The sequence below is a fragment of the Onychomys torridus genome, chromosome X, assembly GCF_903995425.1.
Source record: "Onychomys torridus chromosome X, mOncTor1.1, whole genome shotgun sequence".
NCBI lineage: Eukaryota > Metazoa > Chordata > Mammalia > Rodentia > Cricetidae > Onychomys > Onychomys torridus.
In genome coordinates this window covers 13,692,340-13,707,681 of record NC_050466.1, presented here as the reverse complement: position 1 = coordinate 13,707,681, position 15,342 = coordinate 13,692,340, and the positions used below count along the sequence as shown (strand labels likewise).

General features: G+C 45.3%; 1 pseudogene; it reads right to left on the bottom strand.

The window, feature by feature from the left end:
* Positions 1-13,182: 13,182 nt before the first annotated feature.
* LOC118574001 lies at positions 13,183-14,532 on the bottom strand (annotated as a pseudogene).
* Positions 14,533-15,342: the final 810 nt, after the last annotated feature.

The window sequence follows — 15,342 nt, the reverse complement described above, 5'->3', positions numbered from 1 at the left end:
TTACATGCATATATTTAGAGCCTGCTAATTCTTTTTTATACTTAATTAATTTCTGGTACAAGGAACAGAACCTAGGGCCTCACAAATGCCATGCAAAGGTTTTACCAGTGAGGTTCATCCACAGACTCCTTACTTTTCATTTTATTTAGTGTCTCAGTCTGACCCAATTTGAGCTCACTTGTAGCAGGAATCTTAGACAGTCTTATTTATAAAATCAAACCTGAGGCCAGTTATTAGGGTGAATTCTGGAAGGTCAGAGAAGTAGAACAAGCCACAGCTTCCTCACCTTGCCAGTTCCTCAGCTGATCCTGTTTCCTCAGACTGGAAGCCTCTGAGTCCTCATCCGAATGGGTCTCAGCTGAACTGTTCTGCTCCAAATCCTAAAAGCTTAACCAGCCAAATACTTTTGGTTTTTCTGCCTCTGGAATGCTAGGATTAAAAGCATGTGTTACCACTGCCTATCCTCGTGTTTAATATTATGGCTGTTCTCTCTCTGACCCCAAGATAAGTTTATTAGGGTGCACAATATTTTGGGGAACACAATACCACCACACTCACAATGTAGCCCAAGCACATGTTGAGTATGTGGTCATGCTGCCCAAGCCTCTAAGGTATCTGAAGTTCCAGGTCTGTACAACCAGGCTTGCCTCTTGTTCTGCCATCATTTCTTGCCAACTATGTCATACTATTTAGCTATAGAGCACAAGCACATATTCTTCCTCTGTGAATGAACTTGGACATTCTTCTGTTGTCCTCTTATCTTTCTCAGCCACTAATAACTGCTGTTTGACTCACTGCTATGAAATCAATATGTGAAGATGGTATGTCTGTCCTTCTGTGTCTGATTTATCCACCACTTACCTTCTTCTTAGTTCAAGTCACATTCCAGGGGACTAGTAGCAGCATTAGTTGTTCCACTCTCAGAGACTGGAGATCACTTATGCTGCAGAAACCCTTTCTTTTTTAACCATGACTATTCTTAGAAGACCAGACCCCTTATTTTTATCCATCTGCACTTTTCGTCTCATATAAGCTCAGAGTGAAGATGAGTACATTGTATATCCAGGTGACTGGCTGAATGTTAGAATCCCTACATGCTGTGCTGTCTTCTTTTATGGACCCACTAGTAGCCAGAGACAACCAGTCTGCATCTATTTAACATCAGAGGGTTCCAAGCACCATAAAGAAAGACAATTCATGATCAGAGAGCTGCCTGGAGTGAAGGCATATGGTTAAGAGTTTATGTTTTTCTTTAAGAAGATCTGAGATAGATTTCTTGCACCCACACCAGGTGGCTCACAACAAACTACCTATACCTTCAGCCAATCAGTTACCCTTTTCTGGTCTTCACCATTAGCTGTAGATACACACACACACACACACACACACACACACACACACACACACACACCAAGATTCTTAAAATAACAAACAAAAAACATAACATGCAAGATGAAGTGACCTGCCAGTGGCAGAGTAGTGAAGAAAGGCCAATGTAAGGACATTTCTCAGAAGGTAAAAAACAGTGGCACTAGGAAGAAGAAAACAAGATCTCACCAGAAAATCCAGAGCCTTGAGATCTTCTTGCTCACTGTCTGTCCTTCTGTGGCACTTCTGGACAGCATATATGTGATCTCATAGCACACTTCCTTGGTGATTCTCACACTCTTGATGGAGGTGAGAGAGAGAACAGGTGGCCAGTATTAAGTACCTATTCTCTGACACAGGAAGAGATGAAACACTGTCATTTAAGTCGTATTGCATCCCCATTCCTTGTCTCTAGTGGACCAGATAGACCACAGAGATCATAAAGTGGTAAGTTGAAAGTGTCCTTGGCTATAAGGTACATGTGCTGCCAGATTGTAATATATATATATATATATATATATATATATATATATATATATATATATATATACACACACATTCAAGCACATTTCAAAGAATGACTACAGGAAACAGAGCAAAGGAAAGAAAAGCTCCTAGATGCATATCAAATGAATTTCCATGAGAACAACAGGCCTAGGCAATGGAAAGTCCTGTGTTCAGGGGAACCCTGTTGTTCTTTCATGGCATTTCCATAATATGGCTTCTTCACAGCCTGCTGTATTGCAGTCCCCCTTTGACCTTGTGTTTCATTTCTTCAAGAAGAAATGTCAAGGAAGACACTGAGCATTCTGCTTGATTGCATCCTAAGAAAGGCTGAGAGCAGAGATCAGTTAACATGGAGCTCAGACCCCCACTCTGCACTCTTCTTTTATGCAGGTCCTTGTTCCACTGCATTTGCTGTCTGTGGGGTATCACAGCACCCTCCCTGTTACTTTCTTCCTCTCTAGCAGCTGTGTTTAAGGAACAAGCATTTTGCTTCCTTCTAGGAGCCAAGTACAGTCTGTTTCCTGGCCTTGAAATGATGAAGCCGTGGAATCCTCTATCAAGGCATCTGATGGTCATTGTCATGAAAGTGAAGGTGAGTGGGCAGGGAAGGGAAGTTAAGGATAGTAATTTTAGTCAAGATTCCTGGGAAGGTCACAGACAACTCCTCCCTTCCTCATGTCAGAACTGAGTGGAAAGGAGTTCATTTGCAAGATTACATGGAAGAGCATGGCATATAAAATCCTATAACTTTAAAAAAGAGCATACATAACAATGGATAATGAGTAAATGGAAAACATGTAACCTGCTCAGTGGGATGAACATTGTCTTACATCCTATCCTAAACATGGGTAGACACTCTTCCTGCTATTACTCTAGGATATGTACTCATATCTGAAGATTTTTAGTTAGGAGATGACTATGAGAAAGAACATGTGACATTTATGTTTCTGTGACTGTGTTTCTTCATTAACATGATCTTTCCTTGTTCTTGATCTCACTTGTCTTTGCAACTAGTGTTCTATAGTGTATATTTTCAGTATTTTAGGACTTCTCTCCATTCCTATTTATTAAATGTTTCTGTTCACAACTCCTTTGATATAATAATTTAGTTTCTAACCATCTGTAATTAAAAAGAAAACCCTCACCTATGATGACAAATAATTTTGTACATGAGTGACTTTAGGCAATATCTGGGGAATATTAACACTGACATAGATATTTAAGTGATTGGAGCAAGGTAGGAGATTTTCCTGTGTAGCATGTGATAACCAACAAACAAAATAAAAAGAACTAGCAGGGATACCTTTTTAATCTAGCAAGGGAAGTTACAGATACTGTGGTGGTATCTTTTGTGTGTGCGAGTGAGTGAGTGTGTGAGTGTGTGTGTGTGTGTGTGTGTGTGTGTATCTGTGTGTGTAAAAATATAAAGAAAAGGCCTTAAAGCATTAAAGACTTGTGATTGTTCTCAGTCTATTATTTATTTGGACAAGGGAAATTTATCATGGTTTAGTGCAGAGAATGATTGACAATACTTGCTTCATAAGACAGGCACAGGTGAGGCAAGAAAGAAAGGCATGCAATGAAAATCATGGGAGAAGAAGGGTCCCTTCACCAAGGAATTTAGCTTGCCCTCCTGCACACAGTCATAAAGCTAGGATACTTCCTATACCACTGATACAGGAAAATAGTCCACAGAGCCAATGTGTGTCCTCCTAAATTAGTCTGTGCTTATTTATGACCAGAATGACATCAACCTCGAGTTTTATCACTTGACTCAGATTCCAGAGGCCATCTTTGCCTTCTGAGGATCCCAATACCTTTTACCCTCAAGTTTTGATATCCTCACTCATCCACAAGTCTATCTAATATTCTAAACTTTCTCTACAAAGGAATGGTAAAGTTTTAAACTATACCCTGTGAGCTTGTTAAAAATGGGAGTTTGGGGGTACTATAGTGATGGCTTGGGGGTTGAGAGCATTGGTTTTTTTCCAGATAACCCACGTTTTATTTGCAACACCCACTTGGCAAGTCACAACCATCTGTTCCCAGGGACCTATCACCCTCTTTTGGCTTTCTCTGGAACTGATATTTGCAGGCAAAACATCCACATATCTGAAACTAAACAAAACAGAATCAACAAGACCCAGACAGTTTGGTTCTGTTAGGAGAGTGCAGGCTACTTTGGAGGGGGCATTTATGCCCCCCGCCCTGTTTCTCAGCATCAGATGTATGTGAGGGGAACAAGTGAAGAAACTACCAACATAGCGGCTCCATTTTGGGGGAGAAGGTTTTTATTGTAGGCAAGAGAGAGAAAATATCAAGGCCTCTGAAAAAGTTTGGAGCAGAGAGAAAAATTTAGTAAAGTGGACATGGCCAGGGCTAGGGAAGCAGGAGAGTAGAAGAGAATAGTAGAGATAGAAAATAGCAAGATTAGCCAGGATGGGTAGGGGAATAAAGGGACCAGGGTCTTAGGTGAGAAGGGACAGGAGCCTATAATAGTGGTTTTCAAATGTGTAGCAGGTACTTGTGAATACGGAATGGGGGATCCTGGAGTCTAACATAGGCTTGGATATGCAGCCACACGTGCATGTTAATGGCAAGTGAAAGATAATCAGCCCTCCAGAGGTGAGTGCCTGGGATCACATTCAGAGAGGCCCTCACCTAGGTCCCAGCCCTGGGCACCAGCCATTCCAGGGAAGACCTGCCCAACTTGGGCCCAGGTTCTGGCCATAGGGCAGGATCCCCCCCCCAACCCCAGCAGAAAGGATCCCCTTCTCCAAAGCCTCTGGCATACCCTACAATCTCCACACCCTGCCCCCACACCCATTGGCCAGAGACCCCAGCCATTTCCTGAGACTTAGAAACCAGCTCCCAGCTTCCATCCTGCCCCGGAACTCCAATCTGGACTGGATGTGAGTGCCTGGGGTCATAGCTAGAGAGGTCCTGCTTCTAGGTCCCACCCCTGAGCACCAGCCATCCTGGGATGACCTGCCCGACTTAGCCCCAGTTTCTGGCCATTTGGAGAGCCCTGCAGGAAGGTTCCCCTTTTCCAAGACTGCAGGCAGACCCTGCAATCCTCACACTCTGCACCTACACACATCTGACCCAAGCCACTTCCTTTAACTCAGAGACCAGCCCCCAGAACCAGCCGCCCCAGAACTTCCATCTGGACCAGAACCCCCAGTTCCCATCCTGCCCCAGAGCTCCCATCTGGACAAGATAGCAGATCCCAGCCACTTCCTGAGACTCAGAAACCAGGCCCCTGCTTCCATCTGGCCATCACTCCCATCTGGATCAGAGCTCCCTTCCAGCCCAGAGCTTCCATCTGGACCAGAGAGAGGCTCCCTAAATCTGTCAGCTGTCTGGACCAAGTGTGCTGATAAGACCAAGAACAAATCCACAAGGAGATGGGCAGAAGTACATACAACAAAATAAAGAGCAATACAGCATCACCAGAACCTAGCCCTCCTCCAACAGCTAGACCTGAACATCACAGAACAGAAGAAGCAGAAGAAAACAACCTTATAAATAATATCATGAAGAGGCTAGAGCCTTATACAGAAGAAATCAAAAATGAAGTGGAGGAACAGACAAACAAAAAAATGGGAAGAACACTATAAAAAACTAGAAGAAAGGACAAATAAAGCAGAAGAAAACAATAAGTCCCTGAAAGAAAATCATGAAAAGGCAATGAAAGAGATGAAGGAAACAGTCCTGTTAGGGTCGGCATACAAAACAGAGAGCTTCGCTCCGATATCGGGTCACAAATGAAGCTTTACTTTAACATGAGCTCGTGGGACACCAGCACGAGGAGTAGCTGGTGACCCCGAGTTTGAGGCTCACAGGCCTTTTATGAGGCAGTTTTACCAGGGCAGGGGAGTGGGGTCACCCCGAGTGCAGACACCTGGACGCCAGATGTCTCCACGGTCTTTCTCAGAGTCTGGATAGGTAAACGAATTCCAAGCTTATCTAGCAAGGGGTTATTTGGCAAGCATTCTTCCCAAGCAATTTATCTTGCAAATGCAACCGCAGGGGTCATCCTGCAAGCATCCTGTTAGCATAGTATGATGGGCTAACTTTTCTGGTATGGGGCATGGGGGCAGAGTGCAGTATTTTCCACTGAATCTGCAATTAGCAGAGCTAGTGGGGGGGCTTTGTTTCCCTTACAATGGCCTTTCATTCCTCCCTTTCTCTTGTGCTGGCCTTTAATCCTAAAGGCCACTGCCAGATACCGGCTGGTACCGTTGCCTCAGGACCATCATCTTAACCCCATTTACCTGGGATCATACAAGAGCCGAGATTTGATTGAGGATACATGGTCCAATCATGAGGATAAGAATTAATATAATAAGTGGTCCTGTGAGGGCTGACAATAATGTAGTTGGCAGAGGTCCGGGTGCAAGTCAGGCCATCTGCCCCATAGTGGGTGCAGATTAGAGGTGATTTTTATACCATTTTTTCTTGGCCTGATATAACCTGCCAAGTCTGGGACACTGGTTGATGTGGGCTACTTGCGGTCGCACTGGCGACGAATCCAAAGCTTAAGAGGATTGTCAGTCCGTTCCACAGTCCAGGAGTCTTCTGGCACTTTGGCTGGCTTGAGGTGGGAGGCATGGATCCAGGCGGCGATCCCATCCACCTTGACCGCCGTTGGAGTGGTCAGCAGGACTTGGTATGGTCCCTTCCACCGGGGTTCCAAAGTCTGATGCTGGTGTCTGCGGACGTATACGAAGTCTCCCACGTGGAACTGATGGGCAGCACTGTCCCCGCCAGGTTGGTATGCAGCAGACAGTTGCTTCCACAGTGTATGCTGGACAGATGCTAAGGCTTGCAGCCTGTCAGACAGAGGGGAAGGCATGATTTCTCTTTGCTGGAGGGTTAGGTTCTTAACTGGGGGTGCACACCCAAGGAGCAGTTCAAAGGGGGTAAGACCCATGAAGGAAGGGGTATTTCTAGCTCTAAAGAGGGCATACAGTAGGAGCATCATCCAATCTCTAGAGCCAGTCTCTATGGTCAATTTGGTTAAGGTCTCCTTAATTGTTCTCCTGTCCTGAGCTATGGGGTCTATAGATATAATGTAATTTTTAATCAATCCCCAGTAATTTTGTCAGTCCCTGACTTACCTGGGCCATGAACGCTGGTCCATTATCTGACCCAATTACCTGAGGCAGTCCAAATCTTGGGAAGATTTTTTCCAGGATTTTTTTAGCAACTATTGCTGCAGTCTTCTTTTTGTGGGGTAGGCTTTTACCCATCCTGTAAAGGTATCTACAAACATTAGCAGGTACTTTAGGCCATACTTAGCTGGCTTTACCTCGGTGAAGTCTGCTTCTCAATGCTGGCCAGGGCGGGTTCCTTGTAGCCTTTTTCCGGGGGCCAGTTTTCCAGGATATGTATTTACCTGCTGGCCGGCCCGGCAAGCAGCTACCATCTTTTTTGTCATTTGTTTCTTTTTAGATGGGGAGAGGGTCTTATCTTTTGTAGTCAGCTGGATCGATTTTCTGCAGCCAAGTTGGGTTAATTTGTGGATCCTTTCCAGAGTGTCTTTCAGAAGTTCCAGGGCGGAGCCTCTTCAGGAGCTGAATCCTCCGGAGTCGAGGCGTGAAAGGCCAGGCTCCTTGGATCCCGGAGGGCAGCCTCCTTTGCCTCTTGATCGGCCTTCCTGTTTCCCGCGGCCATTGGGGAGTCTCCTTTTTGGTGCCCAGGGTAATGTACGATGGCCAGCTCTCGGGGTAACATTACAGCCTCTAATAGGGCCTTAATTTTTTTATTTTTAATTTTTTTTTTGGCTGAAGTTAACAGTCCCCTCTCCCTGTATAAGGCCCCATGCACATGCGCGGTTGCAAATGCATACCGGCTGTCTGTGTAGATGGTAGCCGGTTTACCGGCTGCCATGGTAAGTGCTTGGGTGAGCGCAATCAATTCGGCTTTTTGAGCCGAGGTTCCCTCTGGGAGGCTGCTAGACCAGATGACCTTATTTTTGTCCACCACTGCCGCTCCCGCTCTCCGCTGGCCCTCATTTAGGAAACTGCTGCCATCTGTATACCATATTAGGTCAGGGTTGGCCAGCGGTTGGTCCGTTAAATCTGTCCAGACCCTGGTTTTTTTCCGCCAGAATGGCACCACAGTCGTGAACCGGCACCCCCTCCTCTCCTTGTTCAGCAATTGGGAGGAGGGTGGCCGGGTTTAAGACAGCTGGGGGCCCAAAGGTGATGCAGTCCCAGTCCAGAAGAGTTGTCTGATAATATATGGCCAGAGCATTGCTAAGCCATCGGTCAGGCGGCTGGCGGACAATGCTCTCCAATGCATGGGGAGCTATAACAGTCAGATGCTGTCCCAAAGTCAATTTGTCCGTGTCTGTCATCAAAGTAGCCACTGTTGTCATTGCCCGGAGGCAAGTGGGCCACCCTCTAGCCATTGGGTGGAGTCGTTTGGATAAGAAGGCAACAGGCCTTTTTCAGGGTCCGAGAGCTTGCGCTAGTACACCAACCGCCACCCCCTTTTTCTCGTGGAGGTATAGGGTGAAGGGCTTGCTCACATCAGGAAGGGCGAGGGCAGGTGCCGACAGGAGTGTCTTCTTTAGCGTCTCGAACACTGTCTGGTGTTTCTCTTGCCAGACAAAGGGGTTCTTTTCCTGAGCCAGAACTGCTGTGGGTTTTAAGGTGACCACAACGGGTGGCTGTTCTACTGCCAGTCCAGGTCCCCCCCATCTCTGCCCAAGCCTCCGGGAACCTGTGGGTCCATTTTTTATTTTTCATTCCTGTGGGGACCATAGTCAGTTGGGCCGCGGGGATGGTGGTCCCATACAGCCGATATTTTTCTGTTGCTGGGAGTTCTTTCCCCAAGTTGACTGTTTTCTGAGTGGTCCAGGGTCTCTCTCTGTTTCCATTTGTTCCTTGGACCAGTGACTTTCGGGTAGACAGAGGGCCTAGTGGATGCTTGATGGCTGAATAGACTGTCCCCGTGTCCACCTCAAAGTCCACTGGGGTCCCCTCCATTTTAAATGTTACCTGGAGTTTGGGGAGGGGGGTCCGAACCCTGACTTCCTCAGTTGTCAAGGGCCAAGACCGACCGGCCTCATCTTTTTTGTTTTTTTTTTAACCTAGTTTTTTTTTTTTTTTTTTTTTTTTTTTTTTATAATAAACCTTTTTTGCTTCCTTGACTAAATCTCTCAAACTCAGTTCCTGCAAACCATCTAATCTCTGTAATTTTCGTCTTATGTCTGCAGCTGACTGTCCTATAAAGGCCATCGCTACCGCCCCCTTCTGTTCTTCAGACTGTGGATCAAAAGGCGTATACATCCTGTATGTTTCTATGAGCCTTTCAAGGAAGGCAGAGGGGGTTTCGTCAGACCCTTGGAGAACCTCATCTACCTGAGCCAAATTAGTGGGCCTTCTGGCCGCTGCATGGAGACCCGCCATTAGAGTCTGGCAATAGAGGGACAGATGCTCCCTACCTTTCGGAGTATTTGGATTCCACGTTGGGCGCCTCATCATGAGGGCGTGCCCTTCTCTGGCGGGTGCCCTGTGCAGGCCCCGAAGGGGAGATGGGGGCCGGTCCGGATCCTGCCCCTGCTGGTGGTGGGGGGTCTAGGTCAAGAGAAATGAGATCAGCCTGAGACTCTGGCAGGGGTGCAGGTGTCGGGATCAATGGGGGAGGGGAAGATTTAGGCGAATCAGAGGTTTTGGTTAGAAGGAGAGAGGTATAATCAGTAGGTGGTGCAGATGGGCCGACCTGAAATGACCGGACCCACTTAGGCGGGTTTATCATTAAATCTTCCCAGACCCAGTTGTAGGCTTGTTGGTCCGGATGCCCATGTGAACCTGGAATGAAGATTTTTTGTTTGACTGTTCTGATTATATCAAGATCAAAAGTACCATTTACTGGCCACCCAACTCCGAAGGTGGGCCATTCAGACGAACAGAAAGTCTGTCACTTCCCTTTCCTCACCCAAACAGCCAGGTTCAACGCGCGGCTCGTCACTGCTGACCAATGAGAGAGGGTTAGGGACAAAGGGATGGAGGCAGACTTGGTGGCCGACTGTCCCATTCCAAACAAGTAGAAACCGACACAGAAGGACACAAAGATAGAGACACAACATACAAACAAGACAAGCTGGCAAAATGGTAGGGAAAATGAAGCCAAAAGATTGTCTATTGGCCCGGGCCGTCTGAAAAATCTCCTAGACAAAAGGGAATCAGACGGGGCCCCTGTCTCAGGGTCCCCACACTCCAGAGTGTCCTCCAGAGCTGCAGCCTGTGGGTTCAGGACACTTCTGTCCCCCACCGTCCAAGGGTCCTCACAGGCCGCTTGAACAGCTGCTTCCCTGCCGACTCACCACCGTCCTTATCAATCTCGGTGGGACCTCCAGATGTTAGGGTCAGCGTACAAAACAGAGAGCTTCGCTCCGATATTGGGTCACAAATGAAGCTTTACTTTAACATGAGCTCGTGGGACACCAGCACGAGGAGTAGCTGGTGACCCCGAGTTTGAGGCTCACAGGCCTTTTATGAGGCAGTTTTACCAGGGCAGGGGAGTGGGGTCACCCCGAGTGCAGACACCTGGACGCCAGATGTCTCCACGGTCTTTCTCAGAGTCTGGATAGGTAAACGAATTCCAAGCTTATCTAGCAAGGGGTTATTTGGCAAGCATTCTTCCCAAGCAATTTATCTTGCAAATGCAACCGCAGGGGTCATCCTGCAAGCATCCTGTTAGCATAGTATGATGGGCTAACTTTTCTGGTATGGGGTGTGGGGGCAGAGTGCAGTATTTTCCACTGAATCTGCAATTAGAAGAGCTAGTGGGGGGGGCTTTGTTTCCCTTACAATGGCCTATCAGTCCAAGACCTGAAAAGGGAAATAGAAAACATGAAGAAGACACTAGCAGAGGGAATGCTGGAAATAAAAAATCTGAGTAGAAGAACAGGAACTTCAGATATAAGTATAACCAACAGAAAGCAAGAGATGGAAGAGAGGATCTCTGGTGTTGAAGATATGGTAGAAGAAATAGATTCATCAGTCAAAGAAAACACTAAAGCTAACAAAGTCATGACCCAAAATGTCCAAGAAATTTGGGACACCATGAAAAGACCAAACTTATGAATAATTGGGATAGAGGAAGAAGAATACCAACTCAAAGGCACAGAAAATATATTCAACATGATCATAGAAGAAAATTTTCCCAACTTAAAGAAGGAAATGCCTATGAAGATACAAGAAGCCTATAGAACACCAAACAGAATAGATACCCAAAAAAAGTCCCCTCGCTACATAATAATTAAACAACTAAACATACAGAATAAAGAAAGAATATTAAGAGCAGCAAAGGAAAAAGACCAAATGACTTATAAAGGCAAACCCATCAGAATTAACACCCAATTTTTCAATGGAGACTTTGAAAGCCAGAAGGACCTGGACAGATGTAATGCAGACACTAAGAGACCATGGATGCCAGCCTAGACTAACATACCCAGCAAAAGTTTCAATCATCATAGATGGAGTGAACAAGACCTTCCAAGTCAAAGCCAGATTTAAACAATTCTTATCCACAAACCCAGCCTTACAGAAAGCACTAGAAGGAAAATTCCAACCTAAGGAAGTCAGGTACACCCTCAAAAACAAAGGCAATAGATAACACCACAACAGTAAACCCCAAAGAAGAGAAGTACACACACACTACCACCAAAAACAAAACAAAACAGGAATGAACAATCACTGGTCATTAATATCCCTTAATATCAATGGACTTAATTCACCTATAAAAAGACACAGACTAACAGAATGGATATGAAAGCAGGAACCATCTTTCTGCTGAATACAAAAAACACACCTCAAATTCAAAGATAGACACTACCTAAGAATAAAAGGCTGGGAAAAGACTTTCCAATCAAATGGTCTTAAGAAGCAAGCTGGTGTAGCCATCCTAATATCCAGCAAAATAGACTTCAAACTAAAATCAATCAAAAGAGATCATGGAGGACATAACATACTCATCGCAGGAAAGATCCACCAAGATGAAGTCTCAATTCTGAACATTTATGCCCCAAACACAAGGGCACCCACATATGTAAAGGAAACATTACTAAAGCTTAAACCACATATAAAACCCCACACATTAATAGTGGGAGAATTCAACACCCCACTTGCACCACTAGACATATCTGCCTAATTGAAACTTATCAGAGAAATAAAGGACTAAACTGATGTTATGACTCAAATGGACTTAATATCTACAGAACATTCCATTTGAACAAAAAAGAATATACCTTCTTCTCAGCACCCCATGGAACCTTCTCTAAAATTGACTACATACTTGGCTACAAAGCAAATTTCAACAAATACAAAACAATTGGAATAACCTCTGGCATGCTATCAGACCATCACGGTTTAAAGTTAGATTTCAACAACAACAAAAACTACAGAAAACCTACAATCTCATGGAAACTAAATAATGCTCAACTGAATCACCAGTGGGTTAAGGAAGAAATAAAGAAAGAAATTAAAGACTTCCTAGAGATCAATGAAAATGAATACACCACATACCCAAACTTATGGGACACTATGAAAGCAGTGCTAAGAGTGAAATTCATAGCACTAAATGCTTGCTTCTTAAGACCATTTGATTGGAAAGTCTTTTCCCAGCCTTTTATTCTTAGGAGGTGTCTATCTTAGAATAGGTGTCTATCTTAGAATAGATTGAGGTGTGTTTCTTGTATTCAGCAGAAAGATGGGTCCTGCTTTCATATCCATTCTGTTAGTCTGTGCCTTTTTTTTTGGAGGGTTGAAGATTACTTTATTATTTTATTATGGAACCAAGTTTGAGTATTCACAGCTAGGTGGAGAACACATGAGCCCATCAATGCCAGGTGCCACTCGGGACACACCATCCCTGTCACTGCACACAGGTGCTAGTCACTGTGTCTGGGACAGTTTCCCTGCAGTTCCTGGAAACAATGTGGCAATATTACATTTGCCAAAAGCATTCTGTGCAGTTCCAGCTTTTCTTTATCACCATGTGCTGAGCCAAAGTCCAGCATGTGGTCATTTGACTGGTGGAACCAAGGACTCATGATGTACTCAGCTGCAGAAATGCTTTTGGGGAGGTGATGGAGAGACTTGGTCTTTGCTTCCTTTCAGACTATCAGAGGGGTATTTCCCCTGAAGTGTAAAGAGAGTTCAAGAGCTGAGACAAATGGCCAAGGGATGGAGATAGAATGGGAAAAGTCAACTTTTACAACAGACTGTGTAACTTTTCCATGAAGGTAGGGGAAAATGCAGGATGGGAGAACTCAGAAATTCCTTCCTGAATTCAGAACCTCCAGAATATTTTTAGAATTATTATCTGAAGACCTAGATTCAAATCAGGAATTAGGAGGGAGATTTGGAAGAAAAGCCCAAGTTCCAGCCTGGAGATCTATCCCAACCAGCATGTCATGTCCAATCACATCAGTGTGAGATATTTGTCACTTATTTTCAAATATGCTTTAGAAAGTTTTAGAACACAAGGTCCTAGATCAGATAATCACACATATATGTATATGTCTTATAGTAACAGTAAGATAAAAGCCCTCAGATAAGACCCCATTCCCTACCTCTGCTCTTTCTCATCACAATGGCAGCCACAACTCCAGTGAACACAACTCCAAAGAGAGCCAGGCCAGCAGTGGTTCCCATGATGGGGATGGTGGGTTTTGAAGAGTCCCATTTCAGAACAAGGGGATGGGTTAGTGTTTCATGATACACATGACATGTGTATCTCTGCTCCTCTCCAGAAGGCGCCATCACAGCTGCCCACTTCTAGAAGGTTCCATCCCCTGAAGGCCTGGTCTCAACATGGTCCATGTCCTGGGTCTGGTCTTCTTCATCCAGCTGCCAGATCAGGGTGATGTCTGAAGGATAGAAGCCCAGGGCCCAGCACCTCAGGGTGACATCTCCTTCAAGTCTGGGGTGATGGGTCACATGTGCCTTTGGAGGATCTGCTCCTAGCAGAGTCTCCTTCCCTCTCTCCAGGTATGTGCGGAGCGACTCTACATACTCACTGGTCAAGTAGGATAGCCTTTTCTCCGACATCAGCCTCCTCCCACTTGTTCAGCGTGATTTCCGCTGCAGTCCAGGAGCGCAGGTCCGGGTTTAGGGTGAGGTAATTGAGGTGTGCTGCTCGTACCCACGGAGGAAGAGTCCCTCTGGCCCCATGTCACAGCCGGACACACACTGAAAGACGTGAGAGCCATCCTTGCTATGGTTGTAGACGCCCATATCCTCCTTCAAGTTCACTCGAGAATTCTTTGCAATGTCCTTGACGGTCCAGGTCTTCTGCTCCCAATACTCGCCCCATCTGCTTCACCCACAGTGCGCAGGGCTCCATTCTCTGACTTTCCCGCTGGTTGTTGTAGCACAGGAACTGTGAGTCGTCCACAAAGCCGACGAAGATGAAGGCAGGCTCTCTCAAACCAGGCTGGGACTTGACCGTGGCAAAAAACTGCAAGGAATGGAAGCCTGCCTGGACCCAGGTCAGGGCCAAAGCTCCGGTGAGCAGTGGTAGAAGGGCAGAAAGTGCAGAGATTCCTATCCTTGGTGTTAGAAGGCCCAGAGCGACTGAGACCTTGTTCCTTTCTGTGGACGGTATAGCATTGTGGTTTCTGGGTTGGGTTTCCAACATCCATATTGGGTAATTTTGTTTTGTGGCAATATAAATGAAGGTTCCTCAAAATAAGATAATCTGGAGATCAGGAATATGGATACAACCACCAGTAACTTCACTTTCAGTGTTCTAACACCCCCTTCTGGCCTCCTCAGGCTCCTGCAACAATTGGTACACATACAAATAAGCAGACACACACATATACACATGAAATAAAAACAAATGAGTCTGTATATATAACTAAAAGATAGGCCAGGCATGGTGGTGCGGGCCTGTAATCTCAACACTTGGATGGCTGAGAGAGGCATGTTACAGTTTGAGGCCAGCGTAGGCAGCATGAGACCCTGTCTCCACACAAACAAAAACAGAAAACAAAACAGCACATTTAAAAAGTGAAATCGCTTTTTTTATCCTGTAAGTAATTTGTGTTGAACAATAGAATAATTAATAATTCCAATTGCAATTGGGTTCCTTGGCCTGGAGTCATACTAAGGTGCCAACAGGTTAACCCACTGTCAGGAATATTACAGTAAAATATGGTAAGTAAGTTATAAAAGAAAATATTATGATGTCTTGGATCCCATGGAAGCATCTAAGTGACCCTGAGGGTTCCACAGAACATGCTTTAAGGACTGCTGTTCTGTGTTGGGCTTGAATGGCATTAGACTACAAGCTCATCTTTACATCTGTTACATAGCTAACTGCCCCTGACTACCGGAGATTCCTGTTCTGCCCACATGACTGACTCAGATCTATAGGAGTTGTTTTGAAGCCACAAGAGACATTCAGAAACTTCTTTGGGTAACTCAATTGTTTCTCTGTGGTGAT